The following is a 13,433-nucleotide window of genomic DNA, read 5'->3' as shown; positions in this document are numbered from 1 at the left end:
GAAAAATTTTCATCCTGTCACCGAGCCAAAGGATCAGAACACTCCCAGAAGACCTCAGAGACAACTCTTTGACCAAAGTATTTAACCAAATGGTAGTTATATGATTTAGTTTTAGGTAGTTCTGTGAGGAAGAGGGAGTTGGACCTTGAGATCCTTATGGATGCCTTCCAACTTGAGATTCTCTATTTAAAATTTTCCCACTTAAAACTTTTATTGATATTGAGAAATCTGATCAATTGAAATAAGAATGCCAGGCAAATAAAATCAGTGTAGATGAGAACAGGAAAGGATTCCCAGTCCATTAATATGCATTTATATCTTGGGTTTGTTCTTAATAAAGGATCCAGAATTTTGAAGTCTCGTATAAAAACAATTCTTCATCAGCCTTAATATCTGAAGCTTTGGATCCTTTGGGAGACACTTATTTACAGAGCCCAACAATGAGGGATGAAGGATGAAAACCAGTAGCAGATGAGTTTCCCCTCCCATCAGGAGGAACACATAAAGACATTTATCCAGGGGGCACTGAAATGACATTTGACAGTGTCCAAGCCCCATCCCAGTCCCAAATCCCCTCCCACGAGGCAGAAGGATGGTCAGAATGGAAAGTTTCCTTAGCGCTCCATGTCTGGAGCAGAATTGCATCGTAGTGATGACATTCTCTGCTCCAGTTCTGCCTTTGCCACATGGGATCTTTAAAATCACTGGTAGGACATTATGGATTTCGGTGAATTTATTTATTGCTGTGAGTGATATTTGATATCTGCTGGTAATTGCTTTTCTTTTCTACCAATAAAAACAACAAGTCCATTATTTTAATTTGTACCATGCTGGCAAGTGGATAGCTAAAAGTGTCAATGAAAAAATGTGCAACCAAAAAACGTGCAATCAAAAAATGCAAATCTTCTAATTTTGCAAGGGATGAATGTTGTTTTAGAGCATCTGTTACCTTTTAAGTCCCTTTTAATTTGTGAAGGCATTCCTTTCTGTCAGGTATCTTAGCTGAACTTTCTAGTGCTGAAGAGAGACACCTGGATTTACCTGGCCAGCTCAATTTAATCACAGCCTTGCACTGTAGACTTGCCAGGAAAAAACCTCTCCTACCATGTCATGCACTCTACTTTTCTTCCATGTAAATGAGACATGACCTTTGTTAAGAAATACTTTCTATATTGATGTAGCATCCACAAATGGGGCCTTACTCTATCTAGCAAGACGAGGGAAGATTAAAGTCTAAAGCCTACACTGGATTTTTTTTCCAAGGCAGTCGGCTTGGAGACACTTCAAGGCATGTACAAGATGTCGTTGACAGATAAACACCACTTGTCAGCTTTACCTTCTGCCTTGCAATGACCCAGAGGGTGACATTACTGTGTAAGCAACACATGCCCCGTGGTGTCCTGTAGCACTCAGAGTGTTTCCTTTCTGACAGTAAATTCCAGCACTCTGGGGCACTCGGCACCAAAGTCAAGAGCTGGTCCCTAGGTCAGGGCAGCAGGCAGGACAGCAGGAGGAGGAAGGAGGACAGCTTCTTTCTGTCAACTGCTTGGCTCCATCAGTCACAAAAAGTTAGGATGAGGGTTGACCAGAAAGGAAAAGTGATGGGAACTTTGCCACAGCTCTTCGGGAGAGGCAGACATTATTTTACTCTGTTTTTAGGAGGAAATTTGGAAGACAACTATGCAGCCAGGAGAGGAGAGACACTTTGTAGCCCAGGTTTTTGCTCTCACTTCCACAGGTAAAACTGGTACAGCTCACCTGAGCTATACCTAGGTAAGCAAGACCCATACCAGGTTTACATGCTCCGATTTATTAGAATCTGTCTGGTTGGGAATGCCTGATGCAGGATATCAAGCACAGGCTCTTTGGCCCTGGTTTGACCTCTTCATTAAGCATGTGAAGTTACCTCAGCAGCTTACAAAGAGCATGTGGTTTGACCCAGCAGATTATGGTGTGTCACACTGGGACGGTGTGTCCAGCACTGGCCAATGAGGCCTGGGATGAGGTAATCATTCCTTCACTATCGGAAAACAAGGCCTCTGATCTTGGCTCCTCTCTCAGAATTGCAATTTCTTTTTGTTTTCTGACATGCATATAGCATTTCACCATTGAAGCTGGTGGATTAATTTTAAATTATTTTCAGTTCACTTGATTTGTCTTATTAGCAGTCTGAAAAATTTCAAAAATGTGATGGTAGAAATTTAGCCCTAAAAAGCCCTGAAATCCATAACTAGCTCAGCAATAGCACAGATTTTTTCCCAAATCCTTTTTTCCAGGTCTGTTTCCCTGCTGGTTACTTTGAATATATCCCAGTTCCAATATTCTTCAGATATCCATTGTACCCAAAGATTCACACCCTCCATGTTAGGAAACGCTTGCACAGGGCTTGCACTTTCCAAATGAAAGTATTAGAAATATGTTGATATTAAAAAAAAAGGTTAATTTAATATTTTATTTATTATCCTTTAGAAATTTAAATCTTTTAGACTTAAAAGTTTTAAAACTTCATTGAGGTAGATGCATATTTAAACTATTCAGAATGAATGATATAAACCCAAGTGCCAAAGTTCATTAACATTCAAAGAAAAATGTCCAAATCCCACTATGAAGGGGTTGAAAACTTCGAAGTTAACTATATGATAGCCTGGAAATACTGTGAAAGATGCTGCTCTTATTCAGATTGCCACCCTCTCAGGTAACCCTTGCTTTACAATAATCCCATGAAAGTACTTAACAGAAATACATTCAATCCCCAGATGTGAAAGGAGTTCATGCACAACATCCTAAGCAGCTTCCTTAACTGGGACATATATTGGTTCTGTCTTAGTAAATTTGGGTCGATATCCCATTCTTTTAGCCCACAGCTCTCATCACACCTTCCTTGCTTCCTTTGGGAAGCCATGGAGTGTGCATCAGTCCCAGTTTGCACAGAGGAACCTTAATCTTAGTTGCTGCTATGAGGTTACTGTCTGAAAGATACTGCTGCACATGAACAGATGGAATAAAAGGTGTCAAGTACTGGGGCTGGTATTATCTTCTATCTATTAAAACACTTGTTCTTAGCATACAGGGTTATGTAGGGCAGTATAGTTATTACAGTATAAAACTCTTGGCTAATTTGTTTGACATATTCATGGTATAGTTTTCTGATACACATCAGTGTACTGCTGTGGACTGCTGCAGTCAGGATGGGCCCATTCTTCTTTCCCTTCCCTCTTCCTCCTTCTTCAGCCAGGAGGCCTCTGCCCTTCCTGGTGCTGGAGCTATGCAGGATGAGTCAGTTCTGCCTAGTGGTCTGAGCAGATCCCACTCTTTTGGAGCAGGAGGTACTTTATTTCTGCTGGCTGAGCAGGCTGAAGCAGTGCCCTCTATCAACCCTGGGATCACCAGACGTGAGGAAAAGGGAGCACACGGCAAGAGAGTGGGACTATCTCTCCTAGCTGCAACCTACACACACATAGTGTTAAGTTTAACAGGAAATTATATCCTTGTTGTGTCCAAGATCCACAGTTTATAAACATACACTTCCTATTCTGGAAGATAATAGAGATACGTGTGAATTATTGTATACTGGTCTCTTAATTCCAAAAACATCTGTTTCATGGAGAGATTTTCTTTATTTATCCAAATCTTTTTTCCTTTATATCAAATGAAAAAAGTCACATTCCTTTCAAACTTCAGTGAACCACTGGGTGTCCTACTGATCCACTGAGGAGGGTGAGCATGGCCTGAAGGAACTTGACTGAAAAGACAAAACCTGCAACAATCAGCCATGAATCTCTGCCTTTGTGGAGGCCTTCACCTCCTCACTAAATGTCAAGGTTTATTCAGTTTTTGTCATTTGCTCTGTGAGCCTGGCCTGCCCTCAGAGCTTTGTAGTTCCCCTTGAGCTTGACAGATGCTGGTGATTTACCTTTTTCCTATGTACATTATGTGATGAAAGGAACAACAAACCTCCCTTCTGCACTAACCAATGTCATCTTTTATGTGACACACTTAATCTAAATGGCTGAATAACAGGAATGTGGTGGCAGCATCACAACAACGCCCCAACTGCATTTATGAGCACTTTTTGTCCTTAACATGAACACAGTGCCTCTCTACACTAGTGTATCCAAAGTCTTTGTAACCTCTATTCACTCTGAGTCAGCACTGAGCTGCATATTGATGTCCTTTAAATTAGTGATGAGGAGATTTCCTTGGGGGAATCCCCATGTATAAAAGATTCTGACCCAAATGTTTTGGACATCATCCAGCATTAATTTTTTAAAGATAAGCTCTAACTCAAAAAATTACATGCATTGGCAAGATTGAAAATTAAAAAAGACTATTAGAACCAGTTAGCAAGGACTTACTGCATTAACTAAGCTTCACAAACAGCCTGGTGAAAGTAGGCTAAGCAGCCCAGTTAAAATAGTCTAGAAAGAATATTTTATATATGAAGGAATAAACACAGATAAGTAACGATGTTCAAAGATCCATGTGAGGTACTGGATCAAAGACAGGAGCCCAGAGATGTGATTTTTTGGTCTTTGTCCTCCCAGTCTGAGGTATATGCTGCTCCCTGAATCTTTAAAGCCTGGAAGAGAAACCCCACAGGAATATATTTCACTTTTGCCCTGGGCTGCACATATGACATTCAGAACAGGCACTTTTTTTGGCCATTGGGGTGAGATCCCTTGTGCTTAAGTTTTACTGAGCACAGTGCCAGCTTCTGCATCTGAACTCATCTTTCCCAGCCATGGAGTCAGTGGAGCTCTGGTCACAGGTCTCAGTTCAGCTGCTTAAAGATGATCTCACACAGCCATCTGAGAGTGCCCTCTGGTATCCATCACAGCCTTCCACTGCCCCTGCCGAGTGTTCGGGTCGTCAGTGCCAAATCCATCTCTTTCAGATGACTTGGTAACTGCAGGCACCCCTGGAGGCACTAAACACCTCTCTTGAGGCACCACCACTTTTCAAATGAGGTTTACAGGGCAATGCAGAAGAGAATGTTAGGATAAGGTATTCCATATTTTGGAATTTGATGGTGGTACCCCTTAAAGTGACCAGCCTATATGTCAGTGCTCCAGTGCAGACATCTAGAGAGACCTTCTCAAGGAATCTTTTGCAGGGATTAATGATTAGGAGACATTTCTAAGCTCATAACTGCAAAAATATATTGGATACCCAAAAGTAAGGCCTCTCATGCACCCCTCCCCTCTTCCACAGGCTCCTCCCAGCTGCCTCACATGTACCAAACCCCGGTGCTTGTGCAGCTTCTCCTGAGCAGCCACAGCAGCTCAGCCCAGTTTGGTGTTTCACCCTGGCTGTGGCTCTGCACCCCCAGAACTGTGTGTGAGCCAAAGTCGGGGCACACATGAGCTACTCAGCTCCATCTCCATCTCCTGGACATGCTGTTGGCAGTGCTGTGCATCTCAGTGTACAGATTTACTGTCTGGGGTCTGAGTATTCCTTACCCAAAGACAGTGATGTTTTGGGGCAATTTTTAAATTTAATTTGTATGCTCAAAAAAAAGAAAAAAAAAAAAAAAAAATAAAAGTCGGTATTGCAGGCACTCTTCTACGGGAAAAATTCTTCTTCCAAAAATAAATCCTTCCTGCTCAAGTTAGAGCCTGAGGCTCAGGGTATTAGCAGTCTGGAACCATAACAATACAAACACATAAGAAGCCCAAACAGGGCTGAACAGCATTTGTGCACTATGCCATCACTGCTTTCTTATTACCAGCTAAATTACCCTTCTGGGATTTCTTCCACAGGATTTTTATCCTGAACATGAACTGTATAAGCAGGAAAATTGTGTGATATCTACTGGTATCTTAACATGCATGACAAACTTCTTTCTTTCAAGAGTTAAATTTAAAAACAAAAAAATTCTGTGGCTTGAAATATATAGCAGCAAACTGATCATTTATACAGTTGAAAATGCTTTTATTGTACAAACTTCTCAGGCAGGCAGTGGCAGTCCAGCCCTGCCCAAAAGGAACCAGCTAAAGCCCCAGGCTGTTTGCTGCAATATTTGTTCCTCATGAGTCTGCCTCATGAACCTTTTCTGTGGGCATTTTGGCCAGTTCACTGGACAGTGCTCAACACTGAAATGTACTGAAAATAAGTAGGTATGCCAAGAGAGCTTATACTGCTTAACAGTGAATATGAAGAGTAGAATTTCTAATCCTGTCCTCTATCATTGTCACCCTGAACAATCCAGTCTCTGCTGTGGGGTTCATACCTAAAGAACTGAGGAAAATGGGTGAAAATCTCCATTTCCATTTGCCAGTGATAATGAAAATAATTTAACTGGGAGAAGTCTGCCTCTGGCTTCCTCATCACTTAAAGATGGTGAGGCCAACAACTCGAGTAGACATGGTATCCTCAGGAACAGAGCAATTTATACAACGGCTTAGAAAGGCAACATCTTTTGTTCTTCTCCCTGTTGTCATGCAGGTCTTTAGCACACCATACAGGTCAGTTTTATCATGATTTGGGAATTGTATAAATCTCAGGATGACAGTCTTTTTCCTGATAATCAGATGTCTGTAAAATGTCTGTGGCACACATAGTCTTAATTCAGAGAGAGTTTGTCTTTTCAGGACAAGAAGGGCTTAAAGAAGATTTTAAACAAGACAAAAGACTCATTAATTGAAACTAAGATGTAATTCTGTTTCTACCAGAGGTCTCAGAGAAAGAGGGAGTTGTGAAAGAAAAAATTTGGGTGCTGTGATAGATAGGATTAAAGAGCAAAGAAATGAAAAAGCAAAGAAGGTTAAGTCTGGATTATGGCACCTTCAGGGCTTGGGACAGTGAGAACAGGAAACGCAATTTGGCCTGATGAAGAAGGAGCAGGCAGTGAAAAATTCAAAGCAAGGTAAAGTACCAAAGATTGGAGGGATTTTGTTGATAACTTAAGCCTCTCTTGAGTTACAAAATGAGGTTAAAGCATAAGGGAATATTTATCCTGGGGATGATATGAATAAGTGAAGATGACTGAATAAGTGAAATAGCTCTACTGTAAGGCAGCACAATACAACCAGCAAGTTCAGTCAGCCATACTCATCACACAGTTGTGGTGTAAGAACACACATTTGCACACAGCTGTGCTTCTCCCCAGGTACTGAACCCAGTGAATCTAGCAGTGCTCCTTGGTGCAGGTGCTGGTCGGAAAGTAAGAAGAGGCCCTCTGGGAATTCAAAGAGAAGGCAAAAATCCATCCTACTCCAAAGAAACTCTTCTAGCCTCTAGGTAAGGGTGCAATTTCCTAGCACTTGCAGAAAGAAGGACAAGGGTGGACAGCTATTGATTCTTACAAAGGAAGAAAAACTTGTTTAAAAAAATTCAGCTGTCTCTGAAGGTGCCCGTTTCTCAGAAGTCTAAACAGTTCCACCCACAGTTAAACTAAAAAATAAGTGTGTATCAGCCATTGTGTTTCCAGATGTCAAGGAACACCCATTTGTCCATAGTTTGCCAGAAAATGACTTAAACAATATTTTAACCTTCTGTCTGTGGGATCTCATACTAGCCAACAGCACAGACTAAATGGGCTCTGACATGATGCAGGGCTCTTGTATACTTATAAAGCTGGTTTCTAATCCTGCCCTAGTCACTAAATTAACCTTTCTGCCCTCAGCATTTTGCATGGAAAAACTGACGAACTTACTGAGGAAAGGTCTACTGTAAATAATACTAGTCCCTAATTTTGTCACTATTTAGTAAATGGTGCTACCAGGAGCCAGCAAGCTCACACCAAGTACTATTTTACTTACTCAGCAATTGAAAGCATATCAAAGAGCAAAGTGTGCTTACTTAGATGACTGAGGGGATCAAAATGTGCTCTCTCTCCTCCTTAATAACAACATAATACCTAAATTTGTAGTAATCCCTATCTGGGATGCCCTTTGGACATTTGCATACGTATCTCAGATTACATTTATTGAGCTGCTTAACAGGTTATTCGTACCATTTGATAAAAGCTTATAATGCCAAGAACTGAGCCTTATCTTCCAAAACCTCAAAGCTTTCTGATATTTTCTCTATAGCAAAGATTAATGCATTGTGTCTTTAGATTTTGATGGTTTTAATTGCCTATATGCTGTTCTGTTATTGACAGAATTCATCACATCTGCTTTTTAAACCTTCCTTTTCTTTTTCATTGAAGCAAAAAACATCTCCATCTCAGAATCCGCTACCCTGCATGTGCAGCCCACCACTTTAACACTGCTCATAAGCCTCACTTTCCCAGTCCATATGGAATTCACAGCATTTTGTGCAGCAAAGCTGCTGGAAGAAGGCACTGGAGGATGCATCTCTGAGTCAGTGAGGCCCTTCAAACCCGCTGATTCTGCTATGAGCAGACCTGCACGTCCTCAAGCACGTTCTCCAGTGAGCACTGTGCAGCAGATACGGTCTGCTCATTCAGCTGGGGAAGCTGATAGTGCCAAACCAAGCTGAACAGGTTTAAATCTACCAACTTCCCTTCTGGGGGATGTAGCTCCTTTCTCGAGATCTGTCAGTGAGGCATATTTTGGCTCAACCTTTCCAGACACCTCCTCTTCACTGACATTGCCTTCCTCACTGGAGGTATCAGGGAGGTTGTATTGCACTGGCAGTATCCCTTGGCACAGTGTCAGTCTGACTCATCTTCCATTTCATTACAGGGTCTGAAAACAGCTGCAGCTGTCAGAGGTTTGCTCTTACTTTGAAGCATTATGATAAAACTGTGCTTGCTAAATTATTCTGGTAAATGCAGCTTCCATGGTGTCAGAAGAAAGGTACAAAAAACGAAGTCTCTTGCAGTACATTATGGGCACAATTCCCCAGATCTGTTCAATTTTGAGCAATTGCCCAGGAGCTCATAACCACAAAACAAAAGCTAATGCCCTGTTGCAGGGCAAAAGGAAAAACAACTTAGACAGAAAATATAATGGAACCACAAAATATAGTATAACACATAGTGAAATGCAGACATCTTTACAACTTAATCTTTTGCTATTACTAGAATTTACTTGTCTGTGCAATGGGAGCATTTCATGAGGACAGCTTTTTTCCCTTTAGTTTGTATTTTTTTTTTTCTAAAGAGTACAATAACAGGCAATACTTCTTACTTCAGTGTTATTCCTGGAAGCCTTAAGATCCCAGTTTTATGCATGGTAAGTATACTTTTTCATGTTCCTCGAAATTACAGATATGCACATGCAAGCTCTGCAAAATGCTGACTCTGTCCATGTATTAAAAAGAGCCCCATGCACAATACCAGCACAATATCAAGTGAACATGTCAAGTCTGTGGATAACTCAGTGTGCAAGAACAGGTCCAAAAACAAACACAAGCACTTGCACTCTAGTGATGAGTGCACTGTAGGTCCTGCCATGTAAACCTACCCTTTTAAAAGACACCTACCCATGTTTAAACTGGATAGTGGTAGCAGATTAAGCTGTGGCAGGCAGGAAAACAGTACAGGCTGCAAAACCCATACAAGAGGTTAGATAGATACTTGGAGGGGTTTTGCAGGCTGTACAGAGCTCTGTGTTACCATGACTATACTGTAATCAGTCCTTGGAACAGCTCTCTTAAAACCGGCAGCCACGCATTCAGATTTAATCTCTGAATATCTGGTGGCTCAGCTCTAATCTCCTGTTTCTGAATTGTCCTGAGAAGAGTCACAAATCTGTTTCCACCAACCCAGCCAGGAAATGAAGAAAAGGAGTAGCTGTATTGTCAAGACTAGAACACAGGTTATGCCTACTTAAGAGACAGCTTTTAAAACTTCAGTTTTCCTAAGTTCACCCTTTAAAATTAACTGGATTTATCACGAACAATTATTTATGCGATTTCAAGCTACAATAATTACGGTGTATCAAACACATGTTTTTGTGAAAAGAACTCATCTTTTACAAAATTGTTGACAGAAAAATAGTAATTCTTTGTTGAATCATGCAAAGATTCCTATTTAATTTTAGTACTTTTATACATATTTTTGCCAAGGATAGCTCTGTCATTCAGTAATAGACCTGGGTTCCCTTTCTGATTGATGTTTGATGATAACACAAAGACTGACTCTAATTTTTTTTATCAATAATTTTCCTCAAAACCAAACAAGGTCTCAATACACCCACTGCAGTGAGGGAGGAAGCAGCATTTAGTATTTTTTGTTTAGGACCATTTTCTCAGATAGAATTCTGAGACAAATGAATACAGCTTTATGCGGATGACCCGGACCAGCACAAGCAACGAGCAACTGGCTGGCACCAAGAGGTAAGAATGTATGAAATGTTCCCCTAGCAGTGTAAAAGAGGAGATGGCACAAGAAATAAAAAGTTAATTTTATTTTGGCTATTACTTGCATTGCAATATTCTACTTCTGTTTAATTATTTAAAGATACCAGCATTTCAGCTGGCCCAGGACGAAGCCGGAGGCTCAGAGCAATGCTGTGTTCTCCCAGTGCATTATGTGCAGGCAGGCAGTTGACATTTATGCTGTTTCGGAGTAATATATCACAAGGAGAACAAGCAGTTGCTGTTCCTGATGATGTCAAGGTGATGGCACGATGGAAGTCTTCATACTATCCCTGGAATTGCAAGGCAGGAGGCACCCGCTGTCTGGGCAGCCGCAGGCAAGGGCTACTTTGCATAGGAGTCACCGTGCTCTTGGAAATCAGAGAGGACATATCTAAAGTCACATAAAACAGGAGTGGGTCCAAGTTTTTGCAACAGCCCTGGGCTTTCCTGCATGCTGTTTTAAAGGTCTCTTCAATTTGTGTTTATCTCTTTATTCCCCACTGCTGGCTATGGCCAGAGCTCTGGAGGAAGGACAGCTGTTTCCCTGCTAGAAACTAGAAGCACATATTGTGCCAAAAACACAGCATTTCTATTTAATGAGAGGTTTCGTGATAGCTCCAGCCAAGAGTCTCTGACAAGACATGAGTAATCACTGCAACTTTGGCACTTATTAAAAGCGTAACTAGGAACTTCTCTAGTTGTCTAGTTCAGAGTAAGTGTTGGAGGAACGAGAAGCCTTTTGCACACAACGGGGGCAGTTGGGTTTGTGGATTCAGAGAGCAGCCAGAGGGCCAGCTCAGAGCTGGGGAGGAAGAGATGAGCAGTGGCTGGCTCTGCCCCCTCACCACAGCCTGTCCTGCAGGGTGGCTAAGCTAGCGTGAGAAAGCAGATTAGTGACAGATTACTTCCCCCCTTCCCTGTAACTCCTGCAAGCAAGAGTGATGCAAGGAGGATCCCTCTGCTCGGAGGTTTGCCTCTGACTCAGGCCGCCAGCTCACTCCTGTCCCAGCTGAGCTTATCTCATCTTATCTGTTCTGCAGAGTTCTGCACAAAAGCTACATCCTCTTACACCAGAAAAGAGAAAGGGAGAAAAAAGATGGAAACTCTAACTTTGTAGAGAAAGGCAGCACAGCACTGATGCAAGAGGATAACAGCAAGAGATTAAGAATTTGACAATTCTTAATTCATACAAGGGTACAATAACAACAAAAAAGCAGCCTAGGCTATTGTTGAAGAGGTGATAGCATGAAATTATCCTAGCAACACTTCTGCACATGTTCAGAAGAAATCCTAAGCTTCTGTAAATGTCAAAAGCTGGAAAAGAGACAAGAACAGAAATGTTTTGATCATTAAACAGACCAGAAAGAAAAGTGGGTAACTCTAGATCTGGCAGTCTGACTTCAATTCCAGGTAGAATATTAGCAAAACCTGAGAGGAGCATCTATTTTTACTTAGATAAAGCAGACAAACATATTGGCTTAAAGCCAAGGGGGATGTGTGAATGAGACAATGCCAAAGAAATCTGATAGCCTGTTTTAATATGGTATCAGAGTGGGTGGGTTTTTAATACAAAAGAGCTGTGCCCTATGGAAACAGTTTAAATAATGTCTGGATAAGCATTCAATAAAGCGACAAGCAAACACCTTATGCACATAATGTGTCCTAACAGAAAGTCCTTGTACTTCTTTAAAGGGTATATTTTTGCCTATGTATTTTCTGCATGACAAGGCCAAATGGGTTTTGATCAACGTAAGTCAGAACTTAAACATGGGATAGACATAGTAAAAGACGGCAGACCCTCCTGCTTGACGTTTCTGTCTCTTTCTTCTTTCATGTGTCTCTCTTCCTTTCTCCATCTTTGTCTTTCATCTATCCTCCCTTTATTTCTCCCTTTCTTGCTCTTCCTCTCCCCTACTTGCCCTGTCTCATACACACTTTGCATATAAATTCATGCTTTCATGCTTTCTTCCATGTTGTTGGAATGCTGACCACAGGCTGCTGAGATGAGCTACATTGAAGTAGCATGTTTGGAAAAAACTAATAAGAAAGAGAAGCTCAAGATTCAGGGGCCCAAGAGGTGGAATCAGTGTTTAATTTACTAACAAATTATACCCATGGATTATTATGTTGACATCAAACTTTTTACTGAGATAAACCCATGAAGTGACCCAAAAGTGCATCAGAACACACCTACTGCACTCCACTATGCATGGGATGGGCTCTTTGGAAAGCATTTCTTGGCAAAATCAGGCAATATGTGCATGCCCATGCCTGGACAGAGCCTGTATGACCTGCCTGGACAAAGTACAGCAGGTTTCCCTTTCCTTGTGCTTGGGTTTTGAACTCACATTGAGACCCAGACATGGTTCTTCTTGTGTGGGATCAAAAGAAATTCTTTCTTCCCATAAGCCAACAAAACAATGGAATGGCATAGCAATGTCTTCTCTTTTTATTTTTTCAGACTGGAAGATGTTAAAACCACTTTGATTTTTCCTTGCAGTTCTAGGGGAGAACACATTAGAAGCTGCATGACAGGAAAATTCAATGGAAAAGGAATGTTCTGGTCTCAGCTGCTGCCAGAGCTCAGCCATGGGCTGGCTGGTGTCCCTTCCCCACTCTCCTCAAGCAAAGTGCTATCTGTGTGCCATGGCACAGCTTCATGCCCCACACAAAGCAAGGCAGCAATCACTCTCAGGTTCCCATTCTCCCTGCTGTGCTCTGCTTTGCTTTCTCCCTCCTGGCAATGCAAGGCCATTGCACCTGCACTGGATCAAGATCCAATAAATTTTATTCACTCTTCCTAAACAACTGAGCTCCTCATATATCTACAGTTTCTCTGACACAATCTGTTTGCTCTAATAATTTTTCACAGATGGACTCTGAGAGCTTTATATATTTCTCTAGGATTTCTGGATGTCCCTAATGGCTGGAAGGATGGGACCCCAGGCAAAATTTAAGAACAGCAGTATTGTTATAGTTCATGTACTCATGTTGCCATTAGCATACACAGCAGATACAGAGAGAAAGGTTATGGAAATTCTAGAAAACCCCTTGAAATGTCATCATTGCTTATGAATTTGCATATGGAAATCTAATACACAGAGACTGCCTGATTAGGCATAGTTCTGTGCCTAACTCTGCCTATCAATGTCTTTGCCCTT

This window comes from Poecile atricapillus, chromosome Z, assembly GCF_030490865.1.
Source record: "Poecile atricapillus isolate bPoeAtr1 chromosome Z, bPoeAtr1.hap1, whole genome shotgun sequence".
Taxonomy (NCBI): domain Eukaryota; kingdom Metazoa; phylum Chordata; class Aves; order Passeriformes; family Paridae; genus Poecile; species Poecile atricapillus.
Note: the sequence above shows the minus strand (reverse complement) of the source record.